The sequence below is a fragment of the Lampetra planeri genome, chromosome 5 (assembly GCF_965212315.1).
Source record: "Lampetra planeri chromosome 5, kcLamPlan1.2.h2, whole genome shotgun sequence".
Lineage (NCBI taxonomy): Eukaryota > Metazoa > Chordata > Hyperoartia > Petromyzontiformes > Petromyzontidae > Lampetra > Lampetra planeri.
This window is the reverse complement of record NC_136111.1, coordinates 21515903-21530073: the sequence shown is the minus strand read 5'-3', so window position 1 is coordinate 21530073 and position 14171 is coordinate 21515903.

Genomic DNA, 14171 nt, shown 5'->3' with positions numbered 1-14171 from the left:
TCTCAGCAGCAAGTGCCTGGGGTAGGGTGAGTGGAGGGGAGGGGGAGTAGTAAGGGGCTAGTGCGCACTCCGAGCACGATGCTCACGCCAGCCTTGTTTACGTGAAACCCCACGGACGTCGAGTAACGGCATCACGCGCCATGAGACCGGCAGTGGCACGAGACTAACGATCGTTTAGCTGACGAGTGGCAATCAATCTGAATATCTGGAGCATGTGGCTGCCGGGTGTTAACCGCCGGGCGTCTGTCGCTCGTGTTTACATTATGTAAGTTGGTCGCGAGCCTTTAAGGCATGGGGGGTGGGGGATGGTGGGATAGGCAGTGGTGGGGGCCAGGTTGGAGTGGGTGGGTGGAGAGTGGCTGGAGTGGGGGGTCGAGAGGAGGCGTTGCGGTTTGGATAAAAAAATGCCTCGATTGATGCTTTAACCGACGAGCTATCCGATAGGGCTTGTGCAGGAGGCGCACGGAGCCAGCTGGGTCGAGCCGGCTCCCTGGTGCCCACTTGCGCGTTAGGCGCGCGGCGTTGCACACGAAGAGCAGAGCGGGCATTCCGCCGAGGTCTAATCGTCACGGCAGCCACAGTGGCAAATAACAAAAATAAATAAACCGAGCGACATGGGAAGCCGCAAGATTTCGTTGCCTTTTTTGCTCTCCGTGCCGTTTTACTTCATTTGCGCGTGAGCCACGGAATTGAGCTCACAGGATTAAACATTCGTCACCAGAACTTATCAAGTGCGCTGTGAACGCACCGACAATGGAGTCTGCGATTGAAGAACCTAAAAGCAGCGTCAAACGACTGCATGGAGATGGAGAGGAGGAGAAGGGGGGGGGGGGTACCGTTGTTTTATACGACATCGCAGTTGGAAGATATATAGGGCTCATAAGATGCTATGACAATTCTCCAGGCTTGAATTAAGGTCGTGCCGGGCCCCCGAAGTCAGCACCGTAATAATGGGCACCGTCCCGTGCCTGTGGGTTGATAATGGCCGGCACTCCCTTATAAATCTCGCTGGCGGCCTCACAGGCAACAGGCTGGCACTGTGCACGTTAATATATGCGGAGACCCGTAAGCATTGCGGGTACCCGTAAGATTTTTTTTAAAAGGATAGCGCCTCTAAAAAAAGGGCTTCTGGACAATGGAGGCCTGAATTGGGAGCCGTGCTGGCACGGTGCTGGCACGATGCCCGCATGGTGCAGGCACTGTTCCAGGGATTGGTGGCTCTCTTTGGGCAGCGCAACTCTCCGTCTAATCTCCAGAGCCGGGCCGCTGAGATCTTCGCTTCCTCTTCATCCTCCTCCTCATCCCGGACCCCCCGCTCAAGAGCACGGGGGCTGACCCCCAGAGCCGCTCGTGACACCACGGGGTCAACGCGCAAACGAGACGCACGTGCCGGCGCATCGCCGCCGACGTTCAGCTTAGCGGCTGCGTTAGCGTGAAGAGCGCACGGAAGAACATCGCTAAACAAACACGTTTCCGATTAAGGTAGCCTCTACGTAACTTCCGTCTGTTATGATGTTAATTGTTTTTTTACGCTGAAAAGCGTGTATGCACTATCCCTGAGCTACCGTCAACATCAGTGCTGCTAATGCAACATACTTCCGAAGACAAGACGCACGTAGACGTGACCTTTTTGTGTTCTTTCTCCCGAACTTACTTTCAATCGAATATTGTTTCCTGAGCCCCGTACACTGTGACCGTGGATGGCCGTGGGATGGAAGATGGTTCGTGGGGGAATGGAGTGGGAGGGGTAGAGCCCATGGATCGCTCATAGCGCACGCAGAAGAAAACCCCAGGAGCTCCCGTGCCGTTCCTGCCCCTTCCCTGGGTTGCCGGGGCCTCGAGGTTATCACCGCTGTAAAGCCCCGTGCTCTTCATTGCAAGGCCCAAGGGCCACTAGCGGTCCATGGTGGTTCTTTAGTGTGGCCCCTGACGTGCGGGTCCCCCCGACAATACACAAATGGTGAAAGCATACCCCATCATCATCACCATCGTGCTGCTGTCAAACCCCCCAACGGTTTCAAATGTGTAGCGGCCCTCTCACTGATGATGTCCCATCGGCGAAAGTGCCCCCCCTCCTCGCTGAAAATTAGTGAAGAACACCGTTGTAAGCGGTAGGGGAGTCTGGAGCTACTGTGGACCCCTAGAGAGCTGGGGGGGGGGGCGTTAACAATGCCCGACTCGATTGATTGCGTGAGCCAGATTCACTTCCAGTTGCAGACATAGTGTCATACACGCCGCTATCAGATCACCAGTAAAAGTCGTTTTCAAATTGATGCGGGGATGAATGTATGCATCCAACAGAGGATAGATCATGGTAAATGATAATGAGGGAAGAGTAAGATCTCAACGTTTCGGTCAATCGGCCTTCTTCAGGACAAAGGTTGTTGTTATTATAACATTTGTATGCATGCAAATGTCTAAATCTGGGCTTCAAAATTCGATGTGTTTGAGAGTGCCTAGCTTTTATAAATGAAATGCAATTTGTCGTCAAATGAATGGCAAAATGTTTTAAACATAATCCTGTCAATACGACTACAATTGTTGTGTATATTTAGGATAATGTGTGTGTGTGTGTTTTACTGGAAGTGTTGTCTAGTTGCATCACAACATGTTCACGTTAGATTTGGGAATGTGGCTTTCAGTCTTTTCATGCCGCGCATGCAAACGTCTTTCCTCACACATCTCGTCTCTCCACACACACATACACATCACAGTCCATCCACCTAATGGCATTCCAGAGCAGCCAGTCACGAAAGCTTTAAATCGGAACAAAACAACTCTGTCAACAGTTTTGTCCTTCTTGGTCTCATCAGCAGCGGTCGGGCGTGTTCAGTAAATGCTGCTGGCTTATCGGACGGCATTGGCCAGAGAGCAGTCCGCCTAAAATTTGGGACCCCATTCAACGCAACAACGACATCAATACCGTGCAATCAGACTGCACCTGCACGGCTGCGCACAGCCCTCTTTGCGTATGGATGTAGGTTTGAGATCATTAATTCGGAGCGTTCCATTTCAGCCGGGGGGTAAATTGGAAGGCCAATGAATGCGGTGATATGGTGGGAGAGATGATGGGCCGGAGGCCAGTAATGCCCACCTTCGCGTGCTCCATTGATGCGGTCAGCTCACCCCCCACCCCTCTCCGCCAGGCACATAAGTGGCACGATGCATGCCCACGCACACGGCAGTATCCACGCGGATGCCTTGATCGCCGCAGTTTAACTACAATGAGTAAGAACGTACTGGTTTCTTCTCAGAACATTGGCATTGCAGCGGGAGTGTTGCGTCAATATAGGGCAGTGTTTTGTTTCTTCACTCATTTTCATACGGGGGCCACTTTCGCCGATGAGACGTCGTCAGTGTGAGTGCCGCCACGCATTTTACACCATTGGCGGGTTTTCCAGCGGCACGATGATGATGATGATGGGGGATGTTTTAACCGTTTGTGTATTGTCGGGGGGACCCGCACGTCAGTGGCGGCACTAAAGGTCAACACGCGCCGCCAGTGGCCCCCTCGGGCCTCGCAATGAAGAGCACGGGTGTCAGGGAAGAGGTGGCGAGCAGCGGACAGTGCCACTGCACTATGAAGATGAAGAATCCGAGTTTCATCCCTGGCCACGGCAAACACCAGCTTTGAGTGATATCTGAACCAATCCCGCACAATCAAACCACCCACGCCACTCTGCACACTTGTCCGTCCCCCAAACTAACCAGCATGGTGAAGTGGGGTCAAACAACCCGCATGGCTGTTACGGCATAGGAGGCCTTCATCCAGCAGTGGATTGGCTAAACCGCACTGTTAATTATTATACGCATTGCTTGATTATATATTGGTTCACTGCGCGAAACATATGGAGCTGACGAGCACAACAATTAGCAAAAGCAGTTCCGGGCAATGTTTTTTTTTATTTTCCTCCCAAAGTGCGCAAACAAATTATATCAATTCTAGATTTGAAGTTTCCGTGACTGCAAAGATCCATCCATACTCTTTGGTTTTTTCGGTAAAGTCACGTAGGTAAAAAATATAAAATAAATGAAAATTAAAACAAATACTTTAAACTAAAATATCTAATTCCATTAGTCGGCTTCGTCGTTTCCCCCCCCCTACAAATTTTTATTAACGTATTGTCTCGCCTAATTTAAGCAGCGTACAAAAACAATGCACGCGCTGATGAATTTGGCTAATTGTGGTGAAAGTCAGCTAAACTGAGGTGCCGCGTATCCACTGGTGACTATAGCGTGGGGGGAGGGGCACGGCGCCCTGGGGCTAGGAATGAAATGGAATCCCACGTCCAAATAGCTCCCATAAAGTAAAACTGTACTATTGTTTTTTTAACGGGTAATGTCCACTGAGCTATATATATCTTTTTTTCAGAAGCAACCTGGCTATCACAAATGATAGTCCGAAAAAGTCGCTCATCACGTGGATATTTATCGCAGCAGCCAAATAGTCTGAACGCCGTGACGTTGCTTCGAAATGTTAAGGGAAAAACCCGGAGGACCCGGTGAAAAATCCACGCGACCAAGGTGAGAGAGACACCGCAAACTCCAAATATACAGCAGCAGGCGTCAGGGTCGCGATCGAACCCACGACCTCCCGCATACCAGGCGAGGTGGTTAACATCTCGCCATCGTATTATCCCTTATCCCCGTGCTCCCTGGGTCGCTCCCCAGTGCAGTTGCCCCGCCTGTGACATTGTGCGTCCCTGTTCGCTGTTTTTAGCAGTGAAAGGCTAAGGTAAGCCCGTGAGTGGTATTCCCAAATCCCCAAACCCCCTCAAAAAGGTTACAACCCCATAAAAGCAAAGCAGTGGCTAATAGCGTGAATCAGCATACGTCATGCGAGATGTAGGGACACGTAATACCCGTGTTCATTTGCTCCCTCTCCCACTCCCGGTGTAACCTGCTGGCCGTGTAAATAGTCAGGTCACGTATCTTAGTTGCGGACATGAGGATATCTCCATTGGCGATGAGGGCTCGGTGTTTTTAAAGGAGGTACTATTCGTCATCACGGGCACTCTCAAAGCTTTCAGCTACGTGAAGGACTGGTAATCAACAAGTATCGAATGTGGCTTAACCACACCAGCTGCACACCTTCAATTCTGTTGGTCAGATGTGCATATTTTTGTGTGTGCGTGCGTAAGAAATTAATTCGTAGCTACGCGTTGACACGGTCACGCGTGTGCACGCTGCACGCACATACGTGGACTGCCACGGTTCCTGGCACATAAATGTCCGTGCGTGTCACTCGTCGAACACATGAGATGCATCCTGCTGTAATGCGACGCATGGGAACGTGCTGTGGGATGATTTCGGCCGCGTGCAGGCGCATCCACCGCGCGCACCCCCTGCCACTGCATCTTTTCTCGCACAATGCGGACAAAACGAAGACGCCTGCGAGAGAGCTCTTCTGACGTTTGGGCCACCGTGAGAAAGGGAAAAAAGAAAATGCATTTGGCTCGCAGTGGCGAGCGCTTTTTTATTTTTGTGATCATCTCTGGCGGACAAGATTCCACCACCGCCGCCGCCGCCACACAACACACAACAACACATCGTAGCCGGTGCTGCTGCCGTTCATCAGTATGCACCACGCGGTGCCAGGCGGAGCGAGCCAATGGCTGGGCTCGCCCTCGATCGCCACGTCTCTCTCCCCTCCTACGGCAATCGCGCCCGTGTCGGGGGAGTAGGGGACGTGGGGGGGCACCAAAACAGATGTTGATCTGCTCTTTAGGGCTTAATCCTGGTTTAATGCACTGTGGTGGGCACCGCGTGTGTATATGTGTGTATATATGTATATGTCTCTCTCTGTGTGTGTTTGTTTTTGTGTATGTGTGTGTGTCAGCCGCAAATGAGTACCTGGTGCGATGTGTAAAGACATTGGCACTAGGGAGACAAAGGCGGCCGGGCGTGCTGCTGGCCACCCACCCCCTCGTGTGCAGTTCTGGCCTTCATAGGTGCTCGCTAACGGCACTTGCCCCAACAGTCTGTTAAGGCTACACGGGGGATCTTTCTCTTTGTGTGCGCGCATGCGTGCTCTCAAACCCGCGCGCAAAATTGTTGCGGTTGGAGCGACAATTTGCGTTGATCGACAGCAGCATTTAACCCCTAATCCGGATCCACGCGTCACGCACAGGTTGCGCGTGGGCCCCCATTGGGCGATTCCCACAGGCCCTCCGTGGTTGTGCTTTGCTAACGCCGCCTTTAACCCAAGCGGGGGGGGGGGGGCTGTGTGCATCATTGCCTTTGCAATTCTCGACTGCGTTTAGAGTAGCTTCTGTGGCACAGCCGTTGCCGTTGGGTGCGAGAGACACGCAAAGTGCAATACGATTTGGATTTATTGAGCATCCAGATGTAACCCTACCCCACCCCCGTCCCATCTTAAGACGGTGTATAGAAAATGGTGGGGCATGCATCGCGCGGGGAAAAATTAGGCTTGTATATTATTTCCTTGTCTTAGGTGGGGGAGGGTAGAGGGGCATGTGTCATAAAGAGCTTTATTGCTCATCGGATTTCTCCAGGATAAATACAAATTTTGAAAGTCTTGAGCCTTGAGCTGCAGTGCAAATGACTGGTGGGAGGGGTCCGAGGTTGCAGGGGCAGCAGAGGAAATGGACCCCCCACCCCACCACAGGATGGAGGCTAATTGGGGTTTTGAACAGGAAGCCGTTTTCTTTGTTGCTGGAGCAGAGATCGCTGGAACGAGAGCAGGACGAGGACGGGTCATGAGTGGAGAGAACAAGACCCTTCCTCGGCTTTGCGAGTTTTCAAGCCGAAGTGTGTAAGCGCTCTGATTGATTAGTTTGACCGAGATGGCGGTGCCTTGATCAGACGTTCTTCCACACAAACGGATGCGCACGCGACCCACGGTGCTTCTCTCGGCACGGCCGAGCTGCTGTCGATGATGATGCCTCTACGTCATCGGAGCAAGACGCGAGAGTTCGTCACAAAACCCCGCACTTCCGATCAGCTAGGTTGGCTCCGTAACGCTACGAAATAAGTTCAACATATATATACATATGTGGTGACGTTAAATGGATCACTACGGCGCGTCGCGCCGTGCCGTAGAAATAGGCGCATACGAGGTGCTAGCCGAGGAGAGCCAGATGAGTCCTACCGACAGAGTAGGTGATAGCAGTCTCCGCCAGCGCCGCAGGTAATTGCCAGAGTCGGTCACTGGAGGAGCGTGGTGGGGGTGGCTGGCGGTTGGGGGGGGCATGTGGGGACGAGTCACCCCGGCACCGGGTTAAGCACGTGATGGGCGGGGTGAGGAATGTGGGCCAAAGGTGAACGAGGGGACACGGGAAGAGTAGCTGAGAAACGTCTGGAGAGTTCCCGAGGGGGGCGTGGTTAAGGGCGAAGCCAGAGAGGGAACAGGTGTGCAAGGTGGCCTGGAACCTTCGGGAATATTCCAGAGGTTAGGCGCGGCCGGGGGTGGAGCCAGGCTGCGCCGAGAGGGATAAAAGGGAAGCTCCGATCAAAGGTCGGGGCTGTCCGCAGGTGAAGTGGAACCCAAGTGCTACGTCTTCGACATCGTGGGTCAGACAGCACGTTGGCTGCTTTGACCCGATTATAGTTATCCCGTATGCGAGAGAGTCAGGTGTAGTGTAATCCATTGTGTAACGAGAGAGTCAGAGATAGTTGTATTGTAATCCTGCGTGTAACGAGAGTGAGAGATGAGTGTGTTGTAATCCTGTGTGTAACGAGAGATGGGTGCAGTGTAATCCATTGTGTAACGAGAGAGTGAGAGACAGGTGTATTGTAATCCTGCGTATAACGAGAGAGAGATATATGGGTATTGTAATCCTGCGTGTAACGAGGCTGAGAGATGGGTGTATTGTAACCCTGCGTGTAACGAGAGTGAGAGATGCGTGTATTGTAATCCTGCGTGTAACGAGAGTGAGATATGGGTGTATTGTAATCATGTGTGTAACGAGGATGAGAGGTAGGTGTATTATAATCCTGCGTGTAACGAGAGAGAGATGGGTGTATTGTAATCATGCGTGTAACGGGAGAGTGAGAAATAGGTGTATTGTAATCCTGTGTGTAATGAGAGAGTGTGAGATAGGTGTAACGGTGCTGCATAAGTGTAGACTAAACGTTGTTGCCTCCTAAATAGCGTCTCTGAAATGACTCACTACACATCGATACGGAGCCATGAGCTGCCGCTGGCCCAAATAGATAGCCACACACTCACACAAAGATAAAGACAAAGGTTCCCCGTGTAGCCTGAACAGACTATGTGGGGAAAAGTCTGTGGACAAACCCCTCTGAATGCCGGCACAGTAGTGGTGTGCTCGATAGAAGGGAGCGGCGGTGCAGCGGTTTGCGCTGCGCTACTGAAGCCGGCGACCCGAGTTCGATTCCCCCTCACGGCCAACACCACTGAGATCATCTGAACCGCTCCTGGGCCTCCCCTAGGTCGACTCAGCCTTAAATGAGTAACTTCTGCTTTGTGTAAAAACATCGTCGATGTGAAGACAAAGGCGGTCGGGCGTGGTGCTTGCCCACCCACCTTCTCGTGTGTCGTGCCGGCCTCGTAGGTGCTCGCTCACAGCACTTGCCACCAACAGGTCCGTTATCGGCTATACAGGAGATCGTTGTCTTTGGTGCGGCCGGTACCCACACCCGCCGACTTCGGGTTTATCCAGTGCTGATGTTCACACCACACAAGGCACTGACTTGAGGTTGAGTTGACATTGAGAGGCTCAGGACCGGTCGAGATATTAGCCGATGATGTTGGCTGTGGAATTGAACTCGGGTCGCTGGTGTCGTGCACACATGCACGCACGCACGCACGCACAAATAAATAAATACAAAGATCCCCCGCATATCCTTAACAGCCTGTTGGGGTAAGTGCTGTTAGCGAGTACCTATGAATGTCCGAACGGCACACAAGGGGGTGGGTGGCCAGCCACCACGCCCGACCGCCTTTGTCTCCCCAGTGGCGATGTCTACTCACCGCACCAGGTATTTATTTGAGTCTGAGTGGACCTAGGGGAGGCCCAGGACCGCTTCAGATAATTAATCGTCTCTGGTGTTGAGCGGGAATCGAACTCGGGCCGCCGGGTTCGTAGCTCGGCACGCTAACCGCTACACTACCGCTCACACGCACGCACACGCCCAAACTAACTAAGTGATATATTGTACAGAGCAAATGTGGTTGTGTACGGTCAAGCAAATAACCATTTTCATCTTTGATAGAGGGACGTCGTGCATGTGATGTAATTCCATGACTTTTGGAAAATTAGCTATTACGAGAGGATTTTAGCCATGTAATTGTTATGTCATTATTTATAAAGTGAACAATACAAATATAACTAATCAATTACTGCATTACACGTTATTGTTTCGGCTCACCTCTTGAATCACAAAAACGCATAATTAATTATGCATTAAATGCTGCACACTAATAGATATGGGTACCCATAAGTGCATTTTAACGATGTTGTGCATAAAAATGTATAATTAAAAAATGATGGCCTTAAAACTACCATTTTCCTCCCATGACATTTGCTGTCGTGTGAAACGGAGTGCAGTACCGTACTGTTGTTTCTTTTCAGCTCTCTATAATAAAGGTGTCATTCGATATTAATTGAAAATTTCCCCCAGAAATTCCCCGATATTGACGCAGCTCTTCGAGGCCAATGTAGGAGCGGGTCAACCGTTTTGGTGACAATTTTAACTTGGGCACGAAGACATTCCCGGTCAACGCGTGGACCAGTGGACACTGGGCCACTGGGCCACGTGTCATCGCAGAAGAGAAGTAAAGTGGGCAATGGCCCCGTAGTCGACACGCATGATGAAGTGGCAGCCAAAGGAGGGGAGACACGCCGTGCGAGCACGACTGCCATGGATATGGAGCAATTATATCGTTTGGTGTGCAGGAGCTAAATGGATGTCTGCAATGTAACAACTTGTATTGACCTACCTACATCAACAAGTAAATAAATAACGACCGACGATGATGATAATGACGATGACTAAGTATGAATCTTAACAATGATCGTGAAAAATTAATTGCGCACGTATGCTTCTCGTTGAAGAGGCGTGACATTCCACAAACAAATCACTGGGAGTTTTACTGTTGAGTTGAGAAAAAATTCGAATGATTATATTTAGAGCACGATCTTGCATGCGTGCGAGATGCTTCAGTTCGTTCTATTACACGTACATTCAAACAATCGCAGAGCCATACAAGTTCAGGAACTTCCTTGGCGATGTGGGGGGTGGGGGCTATATAGTACTACGCTTGTGCAAGCAGCCCTTTGGCCCACCTGAGCAGTTGTTTCGTGCTGTGGTTGTCCCACCTGATGACGGACGCTTGTGTTGCGCCCGAAACGTAGTTATTTAATTTATTTTGTTATATTTCTACGTGACTTTACCGAAAGAGCCGAAGAGTATGGATCCCTGCAGTCACGAAAACTTCCAAACCTAGGGTGAAGTATATATTCACAATAATGAGTGGACGTTTTGGGACGTTGACTTTCAGAGTAGAGAGAGAGAGTGGAGGCGTGTCACGGTGCTCCACTGCTGTGCCGCTTTGCTCGACGCTGTTTCTAGCTTGGTCCTAATCGTCCACATGCTCTTCTCGCTCAGCTCTCGGGGAAGGGCAATCGCCCCAAAAACACGAGCTAATTATAAATAGTATTTCCAGTTATAAGGCAGTGGTGTTGGCGATGGCGAGAATTAATTTTAGTTCGAGTGCTTTTTTTGACATAAATTGCATAGTAATCATAAAGGATAGAGGCTCGGGACATTTTAAATTGTGTCTGTATCTGCGAGCCCTTCGCCAGAGCTCAGTGGCGTAGTAACAACTACATCATCAGCTCAGGGGGTGTGGCAATCGGTGAAGTGTTGCCCCGATATATGTTTTGCGCAATTTGAGGAAGCCAAACGTTACCGCTCTCATTTAATTAAAACAAAACGTGGAACGTAAATGAAAGCATTTTTATATATGCACAACATTTTAACCGCGTTTTAAGTAAGTTTTTGCTCTTTTGCATATTTTTGTTTAAAACAAATCTCATGGTGGTAATTATCAAAGGGGCGCCAACTCGTAGCTTTGGCCACCGAGGGGTGGGGGGGGGGCACCCCTTCCCCCCGCTCATTACGCTACTGCCGGAGTTGTACGTAGACACCGGTGCTACGTACCCCGAGTCGTACCAAATCAATTGAGTCGCGAGGGGGCTTAGTTGGGAGGGAAGGGGGGTGTGCGAATCATTACCGACTCAGTGTCTAATCAATGCAAGGCTTCTAAAGAACACCTGGGCAGATAACCACGCAGTAAATCCATTAGCTGCTCGCCATTTGTTTCAAGCAAATCAAGAGCAATCTATAGTTTGCAATGGAGGTGCCATTATACTTGTGTCGACTGCAATGTTACCTTCAGTTCTAGATTTACCTTCAGTTGTCTGTTTTTTTTACGTGTTATTATTATTATTTACAAAAAAACACCCATTATGCTTCTATCCATTAAAATGTAACGTGTGAGAGATCGAGTGTTACCACAATTCACAAATGAGCTTCGTTTTTATCAACAAAAACATCTGCCGTAAAAGTGAGACGAAGCGGGCAGGAAAGGGGAGGCGTGGTGGGTGAGTGGATGGTGGGTGAGTGTTGGGTGGGTGAGTGGATGGTGGGTTAGTGGGTGGGTTAATTAATGTGTGGGTGGTGAGTGGATGGTGAGTGGGTGAAGCTGAACATGTCCCGGGCTCAGAGCAGACTGGCTGTCCCCCGTTACGAACACGGGCTGATTTCCCACGTCTGTTTTGTCGATAAGAAGCCTGGCGGACCGCCGCACCGACAATCCTGCCAGGCCACCCCCTGCCCCAGCCCCCTTCTCGATATCTCTCCACTGGGCGCCGTCTCCATTCCCCAATTCCCTATCCCAGCAGAACATTCATCCCACCCCCGCCGCTCCCACATTTCACATAGCCCCCCCCCCCACCGCCATCCCCCACTTCAGTACCAGGCTGCCGTCGTTATTAATTAGGCCCAAAGAAGGGATATTAATTTTAATGAATTTCCTCTGCGTGGCAACCAAACGATCTGTCGCGTTCTGGGGAAGTGTTAGTTTGTTTACCAGTGCTTGACCTTCATCCGAGGCACAGGAACGCGCGTGAAGGCGGGCGGGCGGGCGGGCGAGAGAGGCACGTTAAGTGTGTACGCAATCAATTTGTAAAATCAAATATTTGCAAAATACTACGAGCCAAACCATTTTGTGCACAGTAATAATGGTAATAGTTTTTGTTGGTTGAGCCGTCAGCTGTCAATTGGGCTGAGTTATATATATATACGCACACAACAAAAGTGGCCCATGGAGGAAATTACTTTTATTTTTAAAAGTGTGTGTGCGTGATGGTTATTTTTCTCTCTCTCCATTAATCCAATTATAATTTGTTTGCTCGGACCGTAGTAGGCATTTGTGAACCGTTCAACGGCCAGATGCGACGTGCAATGGAATTGCTTCTCAGTTGACGGGCCTTTTGGGTTGGGTCAATTTCCGAGGGCGCCAGATCACATTTCGCGCGGTGCAGCACTTTGCTTTGGTGTCTCTCAGCAGAGAGTCCACAACACCCGACGCGCACGTGCTCACAGAGGGCCTTTAAATAATTTACAAACATGACAGTGCGGAAAAGAAACACAATAATTTTGAAATGCAGATCCACGTTCGCTGGCACTTGCCTTAAATTAATAACATGCGTGGATATCCGTATCAGACACAAACAATACATTGATAGAATACGTTGAGATGATGTGAAAATGGATATAAACCCCCCCCCGCCCTCCTCCTACAATAACGTGGGGAGTGTATTCTTCAGAACCCATTTATGAGCATGGCCATCTGACCTTAAAGTGACCACCTGAGACATCTGTGGGATTTGGAAGATGTTTGCCGGGCTCACGCGGTGATAGAACACCAAGGGGGGGGGGGGGGGGGGGTGTACGTTCATCTCCATACCGCGTGCGAAATCCACCTTCTGGAAAACGTACAAAATCTCTATAAATAGACACCTTGCCTAAAGGCTTGCAGATGTAAATTAAGATTTAAACTCTCCGTGATTAATGACTGCGCTTGCGCTCGCCGAACGCGCCGGTTTATGGGAGCGCGTCGCCTCCGGAAGGTTTCGCGGAACAGACTCAGATCGTGAAGGCGCCACCGATCGCCGTGTAAAAAATTAGCACATTTACCGATTCCTTGTGGCGTTTGGCTGAACCGGCTATCTGCTTTGCCAGCCATAAGGAGCTCCCGCCGTGTCTGACAGGATAATCGGGATGTCACGAAGTCAATCAAAATTAGATTTAGTACGAAACCCAGATTCATGCGGCGGTTTCCTTCGTACGCCATTTTGGTCTATTTATCCATTTACAGCGTTTTGAAATGTCCGGATTTGTTTTGGTCTTGTCGGTCATTTTGCTTGTAAAGACGTCCACAATTCTCTTGTGGAACTGCGGTCATAGATTGGAACCATTTACGTCCGACAGATGACAGATGCATTTGTCCGTAACTATCAATTTGGACGTTAATACAGGATGTACGTAAATTTATCATGTTAGTAAAAGCATTGTAATTATACAGTAGCTTGGACTGTGTGCTTGAAATATCGGCAACATACAACTCGTGTGCTTGCATTTTCAAAACTGAAAATCTTCATTGTAATTCCATCCGCACTAAGCACGAGCATTCGAAGCCACAGCCGCGATGTTGTCGAACGCATGAGACTCCAATTTCGACACGGCGTGCGTCGCCAGCACCGCCGCGGACACGTGGAGGATTTTCAAAAAATAAAATGTGCACTCACAAGAGCTTCTTCATACGGCTCATAGGAAGCATGTACATAGGTTTGTCGACCTCGTAAAAAGTTGTATCTAATTATAATTGGTCAACAATGCTTCGTACTTTTACGGGCACGCCGTAGACTTAGTTAAGTGTTTCGGGAACACATACTGTCGTTAAAATTCCTTTTGCACATTTTCCACATATATATAAATTGAATGATGACCACTTCTGATTCATCGCTTTGATTGACGCACAGCGGAAACTCAGGCGCGAGTGTTTGGAGTCGGCACATGTTTTCCAATGATCACATCACACACATGGGCGTCACCGAAGTGAAAATCACAATCACTTATCAGGGGGACAGTGTTCGCTGCCACTCCCCTCGTTAGATCAG